The following is a 12,676-nucleotide window of genomic DNA, read 5'->3' on the forward strand; positions in this document are numbered from 1 at the left end:
CAGCGCTAACTGCAGGGCAGTAAAGCAGCGGCCATTTTGCTGCCAGACTATGGCCGTCGCTGATTGGTCGTGGGCGTTTTGCCACGACCAATCAGCGACTTAAATTTCCATGACAGACAGAGGCCATGACCAATGAATATCCGTGACAGACAGACAGACAGACGGAAGTGACCCTTAGACAATTATATAGTTGATTCAACCTTCAATTTGGATAACCTAACTACGTCTTTTTTGACTATCAGCCTCCTTTTGCCCCAATAACACCAATACAGCTCACTGGCTGTACGAAAATGGTGAACTTTAACATTTGCCTAAACCATTTAACCCTAGCAACTTAAAGCATTTGCTGAAGCCCCACACTCAGGATTCAGCGTAAAAAAAAAAAATATATATATATTTTGACGCAGAGCGTTTTTTTTTCTTCTTTAATTCAGCCCCCACTCTAAAATTATCTGGATCAATGTGAGACATATTATTACTGGAATCATACTTTTTATTGGCTTTTGAAGACCACACACTCGCCCTTTGCATCAGACGGGACATCAAACTGAATTATTTTACTATCCAAATGCGCTTTGTCCTTTGTTATATTTTGTTTGATTCTCATTGTTGGGGTCAATTAATGCAGTCTTTTATTTCTCCCTTTTTTTTTCTCCCCCAAGTTCAGATTTACGTTGTATTTGTAATTCTGTTCGGTAGGAGAATGTGGAGTTGTATGAAACAATTTTTTTCTTGTTTTGGTTTTCTTTTTCAGGCAATGATCCATTGCAGAAAAGTGTGCAAATAAGTGCTTTTCATTTGCAAGAGCCAACTTGAAGTTTTTTTTGTGTAGAAGTAGCTACCCGATAAGTGTTTTTAAAAACAAGCCATGTAAGATGACCGGGGATAAATGCCAAGCCAGAAACTAATGTACAGATTATTTTGGGTGGTTACCCAGGTCCTGTCTGGCCTATGGACCAAAACATCAAAAGGGTTAGATTCAGTGGCCTGCACCATATGGCTGTCCTCTGAAGAGCATCTTAATTTCACCAGTATCTGCATCCTTAGGGTATGTGCACACGTAGAATGATCCTCTGCGGATTTTTCCGCAGCAGATTTGATAAATCCGCAGGGCAAAAACCGCATTTTTCCTGCTGATTTATTGCGACTTTACCGCGGTTTTTGTGCGGATTCCACTGCGGTTTTTCACCTGTGGCTTTCTATTATGGAGCAGGTGTAAAACTGCTGCAGAATCCTCACAAAGAATTGACATGCTGCGGAATGTAAACCGCTGCGTTTCCGTACATTTTTTTCCGCAGCATATGCACTGCGGATTGAGTTTCCCATGTAAACGCATGGGAAATGCAAAATCCGCAGCGTGTGCACATAGCCTTAGGGCACAGTTATCTGTGAATGCAATAATGGAGATGGGATGCACCACCTTATCCTTGTTCCATCATTCAGCCTGTGCATCTGAGTTTCTCAAGGTACCGTCACATTTAGCGACGCTGCAGCGATATAGACAACGATGCTGATCGCTGCAGCGTCGCTGTTTAGGTCGCTAGGAGACGTCAAACACCGGCAAAGCAGAACGATGCAGGAGCGAACCAGTGACGTACTTATCGTTCTCGCTGATTGTTCGCTCCATGAAGAAACATTGCAGGCATCGTTGCTTTTGCTGTCAAACATGACGATAAACGCCGACCTGACGACCAAATAAAGTTCCAGACTTTCAGCAACGACCAGCAATGTCACAGCAGGATCCTGATCGCTGCTCCGTGTCAAACACAACGAGATCGCTATCCAGGACGCTGCAACGTCACGGATCGTTGTCGTTCTCGTTGTAAAGTTGCTCAGTGTGAAGGTGCCTTTAGGCCAGTGTCACACTTGCAACTGCAATGCAAGAAACTCTCAATACCCGCCACTGCCGGTGGCGGTTTGGACCAGAGCGTTCAGCTGCATAATAATACATGCAGCCGCACACTCCAGTCCTGAGTGCCGGCGGCAGTGCCAGTTATTGAGGCGAGAGACTCGCTCAAGTAACTCGCATTGCAGTTGCATGTGTGACACCTGCCTTAGTGCAATATAGTCACCAGAATCGTTCTTGCTGATTTTTTTTTTTTTTGATTTTTTTTCTTCCCTGTGCGCGACACTATAATTTTATGTGGGTAAACTGTTGGGGTTCTTACGCTGTGTTTGAGGCCATTCTAGTATGTGTGGGAACTATGGTGATCATTTTAGTGTATGGGGAAGCTGAGTGGATGTTAATTTAGGGGAACATCATACTGTATGTTTGTCTTGGAATTTGGAGACCTCATGCTGTGTGGGAGCTGTGCGGTCCATTTTACCGTGCGTTGGAATCCTTGGGGTTCATCATTCTATGTGCTGTGAGGTCCATCTTAGGCTATGTGCACACGTTCAGGAAAGTTTGTAGAATTTTCCTGAACAAATCCGGACTTTTTCGGATTTTTCGTGGATTTTTCCGGAGGTTCCCAATGCAATAATATAGCAGCAAATCCGCGGAAAAAAGCGCAACATGGGCACATAAATTGTGGAATGCATTAAAATTGATGGGATGCTTAATGTAAGAATTTTTGCAGCGGAAAACTGCTGAAAAAATCTGAAAAAAAACATGAAAAATCCAGAACGTGTGCACATAGCCTTACTGTATTGGGGGAGTGGTGGCTGTAGAGTCCATCACATGGTGTGTGGGGGAAGCTGTTGAAGGTGCATCCATACTATACATAAGGGTATGTGCACACGTCAGGATTTCTTGCAGAAATTTTCCTGACAGAAACTGGACATTTCTGCCAGAAATCCGCATGTTTTTTCATGCGTTTTTTCCCAAATGCATAGAATAGCGGGGAAAACGCAGAAAATCCGCAAAATTAATGAACATGCTGCTTTTTTTTTACCGCGATGCGTTTTTTCTGCGAAAAACATGCAGAATGCACAAAACATGCAGAATGCATTCTAAATGATAGGATACATAATGTATGCATTTTTAATGAGTTTTTAGGCTGTGTGCACACGTTGCGGTTTTTTCGCGTTTTTCCCCCCGATAAAAACGCTATAAAACCGCCAAAAAAACGCATACAATACATTTAGAATGAATTCTGCATGTTTTGTGCACATGATGCGTTTTTTTCCGCGAAAAAAACGCATCGCGGTAAAAACCGCAGCATGTTCATTAATTTTCCATTTTTTTTTTTTGCGGATTTCCCACTCCAAAATGCATTGGGAAGTGTCCGGGAAAAAACCGCGGCAAAAACGCATGCGGTTTTCTTGCGGATTTCTTGCAGAAAATGTCCGGAATTCTCAGGAATTTTCTGTGAGAAATCCTGAACGTGTGCACATAGCCTTATAGCGTTTTACCGCGAAAAAAAACACGAAAAAACCTAAACGTGTGCACATAGCCTAAGACTCAATAACAATAGCAGTATGAATATAAACTTAATAAAAAGTAGTAGCTAAGAATACACGTCTGTTACGTATTAGTAGTAGTCGCCATACATAATTATGCTCAATATTAAGTAATGGTATGAAGAGTAGTGATTTTCATTATTAACTAGAATTAAGATAGACATGTTGGTTTGACCCACCAAAACAGTCACTCGTGTAGTCCCTTGGGAAAATTAATTGCTCACCCATGATAGTTAATAATGTAGTAACAAGGAAAAAAGTAAAGTGTAAAAAAAAAAAAAAAAAAAAAAAAGCCAACCCATGGATACATGTGAGGCCAGTCTCACACGTCCAGATAATTCCGGTACCGGAGAAAACTGTACCGGAGTTAACCGTGTCCGTGTGCTGTCCATGTATTGCAACAATTTTTACAATTTTAACCCTATGACAGGAAAAATGCACATGGATGGCACACGGATGGATCCGTGTGATCCGTGTGCTCCCACGAACACTGACATGTCTCCGTGTTTTGCAAACGCACACACGGTCCGTGAATACACCCTGATATGTGCAGAGACACATTAATTTTAATGTGTCTACGTGAGTCGGTGTCTCCGGTACGTGAGGAAACTGTCACCACACGTACCGGAGCCACTGACGTGTGAAACCGGCCTCATAAATGATTGGAATATCCCGAATGGTGAAATTAAAGATCAGTTTATGGCTATGTGGATGATGCATTTCTGCCACTTTCTTATTCAGATCATTCATCCTCGAGATATTCACCGATGGGCTTACTGAGGATAAACACCCAATTTACCGTTTTGGTGCTCTCTCGGGTTGTGCCTAATGTGAGAATAACTCCACCAGGTGTGCGTCTAAAATTTGTAATTTTATTTTCCTGATGTCAGATTGATCTACTACCTTAGTGCTGCACGATCTATTTTCATAACCAGTTTGACATGTAATGACTGACCTCTTGTTCTCACCACAGAGCTGGGTGTGATTTGTACTGAGTACAGCAGAGAAATGTTGTCATTACAAACACATCTGCAGCTCTTCTCTGGTAGTACTGTCACCTCAGCTGTTCTCTCCTCTGACCAGACTCTTCCTGTGAGAGAGAAGCTGAAGAAATTGTAATGGGAGTACTGCAGCGGACCTGAGAGCACTGAGGAGAGATACCACTGCAGATAATAATAATTTTATTTATATAGCGCCAACATATTCAGCAGCGCTTTACAAATTATAGAGGGGACTTGTACAGACAAGACATTACAGCATAACAGAAATCACAGTTCAAAATAGATACCAAGAGGAATGAGGGCCCTGCTCGCAAGCTTACAATCTATAGGAAAAGGGGAGACATGAGAGGTGGATATGTGCAGGTGCAGATGTGTTTGTACAAAGTTAAGTTCTGTTGTGCTGTTAAAGAGAACCTGTCCCCCCCCAAAATCGAAGATGAGCTAAGCCCACCAGCATCAGGGGCTTAACTACAACGTTCTGTAATGCTGTAGATAAGCCGCCGATGTATCATGAATGATGAGAAAAGGAGGTTATATTATATTCACCTGGGTGTCTCGTTCCTGTCCTGGGTCTCCTATCTTCTTACGATGACGTCCTCTTCTTGTCTTCACGCTGCGGCTCCGGCACAGGCGTACTTTTTCTGCCCTGTTGAGGGCAGAGCAAAGTACTGCAGTGCGCAGGTGCCGGTAAAGGTCAGAGGCACTGCGCACTGCAGTACTTTGCTCTGCCCTCAACAGGGCAGACAAAGTACGCCTGCGCCGGAGCCACAGCCTGAAGACAAAAAGAGGACATCATCGCAAGAAGATGGGGGGGACCGGACCGCGACACCCACCGAACCGCAGCGGGACCGCCCCTGGGTGAGTATAATCTAACCTTATGTTCTCACCTTTCAGGATACATCGGGGGCTTATCTACAGCATTCCAGAATGCTGTAGATAAGCCTCTGATGCCGGTGGGCTTACCTCATCTCTGATTTTGGGGGTGACAGGTTCCCTTTAAGATGATGGCTGACTGAAATCCCTGTGATTAGCTTTAATTTTTTTGTTGTACAATAATCTAATATTTTCATAGCTTGTTTGAAGTAATATATTTGATGGCCTTGTAAAGTAGGCGTAAATGTAAAGTTAGAAGAAAAGTTTAATTGACATTAAATATTCTTTTACCCCAATATATATGTAGTGGAGAAGAGTAAGCATTTTCATTGTGTAGTAATGATGGATGTGTGTTCCTGTGTAGATTTCTCCTCGTGTGATCTGGATGTTATGCTGCCTTTTGTTTTTGTTCATTCGGGCGATAAGGAGCTTGATGTATTTTGATGTGTATATGGTTTCTCTGTTGGTATGAATCTGTTCTCTATGTAGTACTGGCTAAGTTTATCCTAGTGTATGTACATCTGTAAGTTAAAATGGTTAAGGAAAAAAATGTACTTTTCAGGTAATTTTTGGTGGATGCACTGTTAAAAGGAAACCTAAAGCTAGCATATGCCTTGGTATGTCGGGTCATATAGACTTTACCTATAAGTTTAATTAACGGTGAATATAAAGAGAACCTCTCACGTGCTAAAAAAATAAAGTTAAATACCTTTTTGTAGCTCCACTGATTTTGGGTCTGTTATACTATGACGTTGCATCATTCCATTTCAGAGATGATCTATTTATTGCTTTTTGGAGCATGATATGTGAAATTTCTACTTTCACTCCTCCATCCCATATGCTGCCAATAACAGCTTGGCCTCATCTGGTAGTGAATTCCCTCAGAGAAGATGCTGAAAAAACATCTAGTTAAACTACAAGCAGAGATTTCGCATTCTGCGCTCCAAAAGCAACAATTGTGTATATCTCTGCAATGTAGTGACACAGTGCAAAATAGGGGGGAAAAGGGAAAAATCAGGGGAGCTAAGGCATTTTTACAAGCTATTTAGCACAATAATTCTCCCTTTGCCTATTTAGACTGCATTAACGTCGTTTTTTTCTTTTAACTTATTTCATCTATTAGGTCTTATTTGTTAATTTTTTTTGTTCATTTTACTCATCTATATAGCACCATTAATTCCACAGCGCTTTACAGCTATTATTAGCACTGTCCCAGATGGGGATCACAATATAAATTACGGTACCTATCAGTATGTCTTTGGAATGTGGGAGGAAACCCACGCAAACACGGGGAGAGCATACAAACTCCTTGCAGATGTTGTCCTTGGTAGGATTTGAACCCAGGACCCCAGCGCTGCAAGGCTGCAGTGCTATCCACTGAGCCACCATGTATTACTGCAATTTCCATGCTAGAGTAGCAGTTCTATATTTAAAGCTAAAAATAGTTTTTCCCAATTCCTTTGAAATATGAGATGCTTTCACCCACTACCAGTATTCAATGCCATCATATAAGCAAGATGTCCTGCAAATTAGATAGGATCCCTTCAACAAATAACCTAAAAATTGCTTTTTGGCCAAGTGGCAATGTTGTTGACTGATCAGAAAAACATTACGTTACTATGCACATTTCATTATAATTATTATTATTATTTTTTTTAAAGCGTTAACATATGTATTGGGTTTGAGTGTATGCATTTTTAATACTTGCTATTTCTTCTGGTTTCCACTTGGCAAACGAGCAATGTTTAGCTGAAAGGTCACAATGACAATTTATTTTTACTGCAGATGATCCTTGGTGAGCACAAGAAGTTGCGCGCACCCCATAGTTTCCCAGATTTAAGTTGTTTGAAAAATACTCAAAAATAAATCACTGTATGCTCACTAGCTACCAGAACATTAATTCACTGAGATTATTCCTGGATTTCATTTTGTACCAGCTGCCTATGAGTGATGTCCACCCCACTGGCCGGCCCAGCAGGAGTGTCATGTGTCGTGCGCCATTGATGCGGGGAGAGTACGTTCATCTTCACTGTATATACCCAGGAGGCATAATGAGGAGAGTGTCACTCAGCCAACAGTGAGGTGGACATCAACCACATTCTCTGATGCAGGGACTAGTCTCTGAAGGGCTAGTCCAGTGAGGCATTCCTATCTAATTTACATATTGCAACAATTATAAATTTGACTATATGCCAAAACGTCTTGGACACCTTGGACGTTTTAAAGGGCCACTGTCACCCCCCTGCAGCCGTTATAAACTAAAAGAGCCACCTTATGCAGCAGTAATGCTGCATTTTAACAAGGTGGCTCTTTTAGTTTTGTGTTCAGGTATTATTAAAATAAAGCGTTTTGAAACTCTGCAGAAATACCTGTCTTTGTCCACGGAGGCGGGTCTGAAGCCTCCTCTGTGAAGTGCCCAACAGCCGTCACTCACATCTTCTGGGGCGATGGTCGCCGCCCCCTGCGCGCTGTTCTCTTTTCAAATCCAACTCTCACCCACGTCCCCCGCCCCCCGCCTTCCAGCCAGCTAGCAGGCAAGTTTCGTAGGTTGTTTCTTTCCCGGCGATTGCTATGAGCAGACGGAGGAGGCGGCAGGATGAGCTCAGCTGAATAGCCAGAGGCTGGAAGGCGGGGACGTGGGTGAGAGTCTGAGACATGCAGTGCGGATTCCCAGGAATCCTAGCCCCGCACTGTGCATAATGCATAACACATTGCGGGGCAGGGATTCCCGAGGTGGGTGGCCGCACTGCCAGCACAGGCACAGTCTGCAAGCCTGGCTGTGACGTCAGACAGCCAGAGCTTACTGCGCCTGCCCCACAAATATTTACACAGCGCCGGCGTTGGATTTGAAAAGAAAACAGCGTGCAGGGGGCGGCGACCATCGCCCCAGAAGATGTGAGTGACGGCTGTTGGGCACTTCACAGAGGAGGCTTCAGACCCGCCTCCGTGGACAAAAACAGGTATTTCTGCAGAGTTTCAAAACGCTTTATTTTAATAATACCTGAACACAAAACTAAAAGCCACCTTGTTGGAATGCAGCATTACTGCTGCTCAAGGTGGCTCTTTTAGTTTATAACGGCTGCAGGGGGGTGACAGTGGCCCTTTAAGACTGGGAAAAAAAATGCAATTTGGGAAGCTTGGGTGGACCCAACAGGTTCCCTTTTAAAAAATATTGTTAGTTACGCTGTTGTATGTTCTGTGACTCCTTTGTTGAATTTTTTTTGGGCGTAGTGGTCCGCCGGTAGAATTTTAGTTCTGACGTTTGTTTAGTTGATCATTTTAGCTGACTGAGAGATCATCTATGCAGAAGTTATTTCAATCTTTCATCCTAGAAGTTTGAATAACTGTATTGGCCATAGTTGGCTGAGGCATGCGTGATCGACAGTTTTGGCAGAGCACTTATTTAACAGATAACTATTTTGTTCAATGATCACCTTATGGTTCATTTATATAGATAGATAATCAGTGAACAATTAAACAAGTTTGTGACTTTGCTGGACTTTACCTTATCAACAAGGAAAATGCTGGCAAGTCATTTTCTGCAGTGCATTGCCCCTTGAAAATAGATGTTATGCTGCCGAGAACGTGATACTTGGTCATTCTAGCCATCATTTTGTCAAAATCATTGTTTGCTGGCCTGTTCAAACAGATTGATCGAGGGCCCAATGACTTGTCTAGCCGATCAGTGCTAGTTAATGGTGTATTGACAAGCCGAAACCTTCCATCTTAAGGCTCCCATATTTGATTAAAAAAAATTCTCTGATCCTGCATATTTCAACCATCTTGAGTGCATGGAGTCCTCCAGTCTGCCCCAACAAGTGATTTTAACATAGGATTTGACCACTTGCCTGTAGAATGAAAGGACCAAGTGAAAACAAATTTAATTAACCACTGCCAGATTCCACTTTCCCCATAGAGAACACAAGCTCTTATCCAAGCTGAACATTCATGTGTGTGGGGAGTTCAGGACTACGGCTTTCTATGTTGTATGGACTACTTTCTTGTGACCATACACATTCATAGTTAATAAAAGTTGATGAAAATGGCCCCTATTGACTAGATGATGGATTATTTTGCTGAATTGGTGAGAGGAACAATCGCTTGGACGTTTTAGATTTCATCTTCTGATGATCTGCACAGACTGCATGGAACCAATGTTGGTGCAGCCAATGAAGGTCATCGGCCAATGTGATCTCAAATGTGTATGAGGCCATCACTGATTTTGTCCGTTTTCAGGACATGTATATTTTCCAATTAAGAAGTTTACTTTCAGTAGAAAAGTGATTTGGTCACCAGATCTGGTCTTGTTTGATGTCTTCCCTTTGAAAGGGTTGGAGTGCCCATGTCATTCAGGACAACCACAGGCTGCAGTTCCTGGAGATGTTATCTGGTCCTCACTCACCAGGATATGTTGTGTACTAGGAGCATCTGTCACTCCAGGCTTTGTAAGATGGATGGCACTCATGTGAACTGCTTTCAGCAAATGGTGCAGCAAGAAAGGTTTTGGTGATTGGGAAGCTCAGGGAACATACATGGCAATGCTGCAAGAAATCAAGACTAAGAAATTCATTTAAGAACAAAGATGGATCGCATGTCATATTTTAAAGCTCCTGAAAAGTGAGACCATCACGTTTCTTAATCCGAGGTCATACCGTACTTATTGATATCTATTTCCGTTTTGTGTCTCACATTTATTGAGGGCTTTAGTGATTTTACTAGCTTTCATGCAGTAGTACCGTATATCCTTTTATATTTGCTACAACATACAACTTTTTTGGTTATTTATCTGAAGGTTGCTAACTTTTATATACCAGTGTGAAAAAAGTAACTCTTTTTCTGTTACAGATCTGCTTCTTCATTGAAGTCAGAAATATATTTTAATACTTATGTGGGTGGCAATGAGACTTAAGTTCACAAAAACAAAGAAAAGATCAGCAACCAGTCAATGTAAATAATAGTAAAAGTGTCAGGAACAACAAAGAAAGACTGCATTTAGGAGGATGTGTTTTTCTAAATGAAGGGCTGTGGCCAACAGTTTAAGATCTTTGTGTATTTCTTCAGCTTTTACGAAATACAAGTAACTCCCCTTTTAGGTGAAGTGTGCAGCACGTGTCGAAGGGGAAAAATGCTTATTTGGGTCCATGAATAGTAAGATTAGGTTACATTTGTAGCTTATTTGCGATCATTAGCGTCTCTATGAAAGCCTACCGTTTTCTGAAAAGCAAAGTACTTTGACCTTGTTGACCATCTGTGACTGTTCATATTGGTGGTGAGACTGGGCCCCCCTCACACCATGGCAGCATACAAGTCTACTGAGAATTGTACAAAATGGATTCTCTTGTCTTATTTGTGGAATTGATTTAAGTGGTGAATGGATGCAGCTGAATCTCGCTTCTACTTTTGTAATTAGTTCTATTTGTAATCTGTATAGACATACGGTATATATACAGCAGGTTTTTAAAGTTTTATTAAATAAGTCTTGGCATGGGCTAATATGTATTTTAGTTACTTGTGTTATGAGTGTATGTGTTTTTCCTTAATAAATGGAAAAAATATATATATTTTTTTTTACTATATATACTTGAGCTCATTTTAATATGTTGCTTTTATTTATTAGGTTTTGGTGAAGTGCTCTTCAGCTTATGTGAACTGGTAACAATGGCTTTCATCTAGTTCAACTGAAATTACAAAGGTAGGTAAAATAGGTGAGATTTTCTTTTCTTTTTTTTTTTTACTTTAAGGGCTGGTTTTACACATTCAGTTTTAAAGAATTTATGCCAAAGCTAGAAATGAGAGATGGTAGACTAGTCAGGTCTCCAAATAAAAAATAAATAAATAAGTGCATCTAAAAACATGTAAGACTGCAATCTTTAATCGATGCATAAGCATTGACTTAAGATGGCAGTCTAAAACTCGTTTGCAAGATAATTCCAGTACAGGAGTTGCAACCTTTTTTTTTTTTTTAAATACTTTAATAAATTTGTTATTTTAATAGAAGATATTAAAGCTAGAGGTGGGTACAAAATTAAGGCTCAAAAGCAACAAAAACATTCCGCTCACCCTTGATGGAAAGCAGGTAAGTTTCTGTTGTGCAGAAGACCAGAGTCTCTTCTCTGCCAGACGTTTGTATTCTTGTGAAGGAAGGGAGTCCAGCTTCAACCCATCAAATCCTGTGTTTCATGATTAAAATGGATATGGCAACACTACAATATTCCTAGGTATGATTGGGCATAACGGGTGCAAGCAGGTGAAACCAGACGCGTTTCAAACGACTACTGCGTTTTTAAACTGATGGGGAGACAGCCAGAAAAGTGAAGATATACAGTTTTTTTGTATGGTTTGAAGTTGATTGGTTAATTGTTTAGCATCTGTGATAGTCTGGCCCTGAACCTATCAGAAGGCAGGCAGTGCACCTGAGCAATTGGGAAACATAATCTCACCAGTGAGTATATGCCATGCAGTTTAAAAACAAATTCCGAAACCGAAAAAAAATAATTCCCCAATTTTTAAAAGCACATAAATAAAACAGATATAAAAACGTAAGCTAGATAGCTTGATGATAGTGTAACATGATTTCATGCTTTAAATTTAAAGGGAACCTGTCACCCCGTTTTTTCAGATTAAGATAAAAATACTGTTAAATAGGGCCTGCGCTGTGTGTTACAATAGTGTATGTAGTGTACCCTGATTCCCCACCTATGCTCCGAAATACATTACCAAAGTTGCCGTTTTCGCCTGTCAATCAGGCTGGTCAGGTCAGGTGGGCGTGGTGACATCGCTGTTTCTTCCCCAGCTTTCCGTTGGTGGTGTAGTGGTGTGCGCATGTCCAAGTGCCGAATCCACTGCGCGCAGGTGAAGAAAAAGTGCACGATCTGCGCTATTACCCTTGTCATCGGTGGGGGCGGCCATCTTCCTGAGGCCGCGCGTGCGCAGATGGAGTTCTCTGCTGTACGGGGCTTAAGGAAAATGGCCGCGGGATGCCGCGCGTGCGCAGATGGAGATCGCGGTGGCCATTTTCCCAAAGCCGAGTAACGCACAGCGCAGGCCCTATTTAACAGTATTTTTATCTCAATCTGAAAAAACGGGGTGACAGGTTCTCTTTTACACTGCTGGAGCCTGTGTAATAAGATATGTCCCAAAAGCTTCCCTGTTACATACTGCCCTTTCTCTGTCCCCGCCATGTATATGTTTGGGAATATGTTCTATAGCACAGCAAACAAATGAGACTGCATTGTTTATGTTCTAAAATAGTGTTTAGACGCATTGGATATATTGCGGTTTGTATGTTGGTTAAAATAAAGATCATCACGTATCCTTGACTTCAGTTTTTTGATAGTAGGTCCAATGTATTTGTTTTCTAGAATGCCGTGCTTGCAATCTCAAACTGTATATCCTGAGTT

The 12,676-nt window shown here is 41.6% G+C and overlaps 1 protein-coding gene across 1 annotated transcript in view; it reads left to right on the forward strand.

Annotated features, from left to right (window-relative positions):
* The window catches only part of GREB1L (GREB1 like retinoic acid receptor coactivator), a 219,250-nt gene that overhangs the window by 110,558 nt on the left and 96,016 nt on the right, over positions 1–12,676 (forward strand). Inside the window, exon 2 of the mRNA XM_069731170.1 lies at positions 10,894–10,968. The gene's annotated coding sequence lies outside the window, so the exon portion shown is untranslated. The remainder of the gene's footprint in view (positions 1–10,893; positions 10,969–12,676) is intronic.

Source organism: Ranitomeya imitator, chromosome 6, assembly GCF_032444005.1.
Source record: "Ranitomeya imitator isolate aRanImi1 chromosome 6, aRanImi1.pri, whole genome shotgun sequence".
In the NCBI taxonomy this organism is placed as follows: Eukaryota; Metazoa; Chordata; class Amphibia; order Anura; family Dendrobatidae; genus Ranitomeya; species Ranitomeya imitator.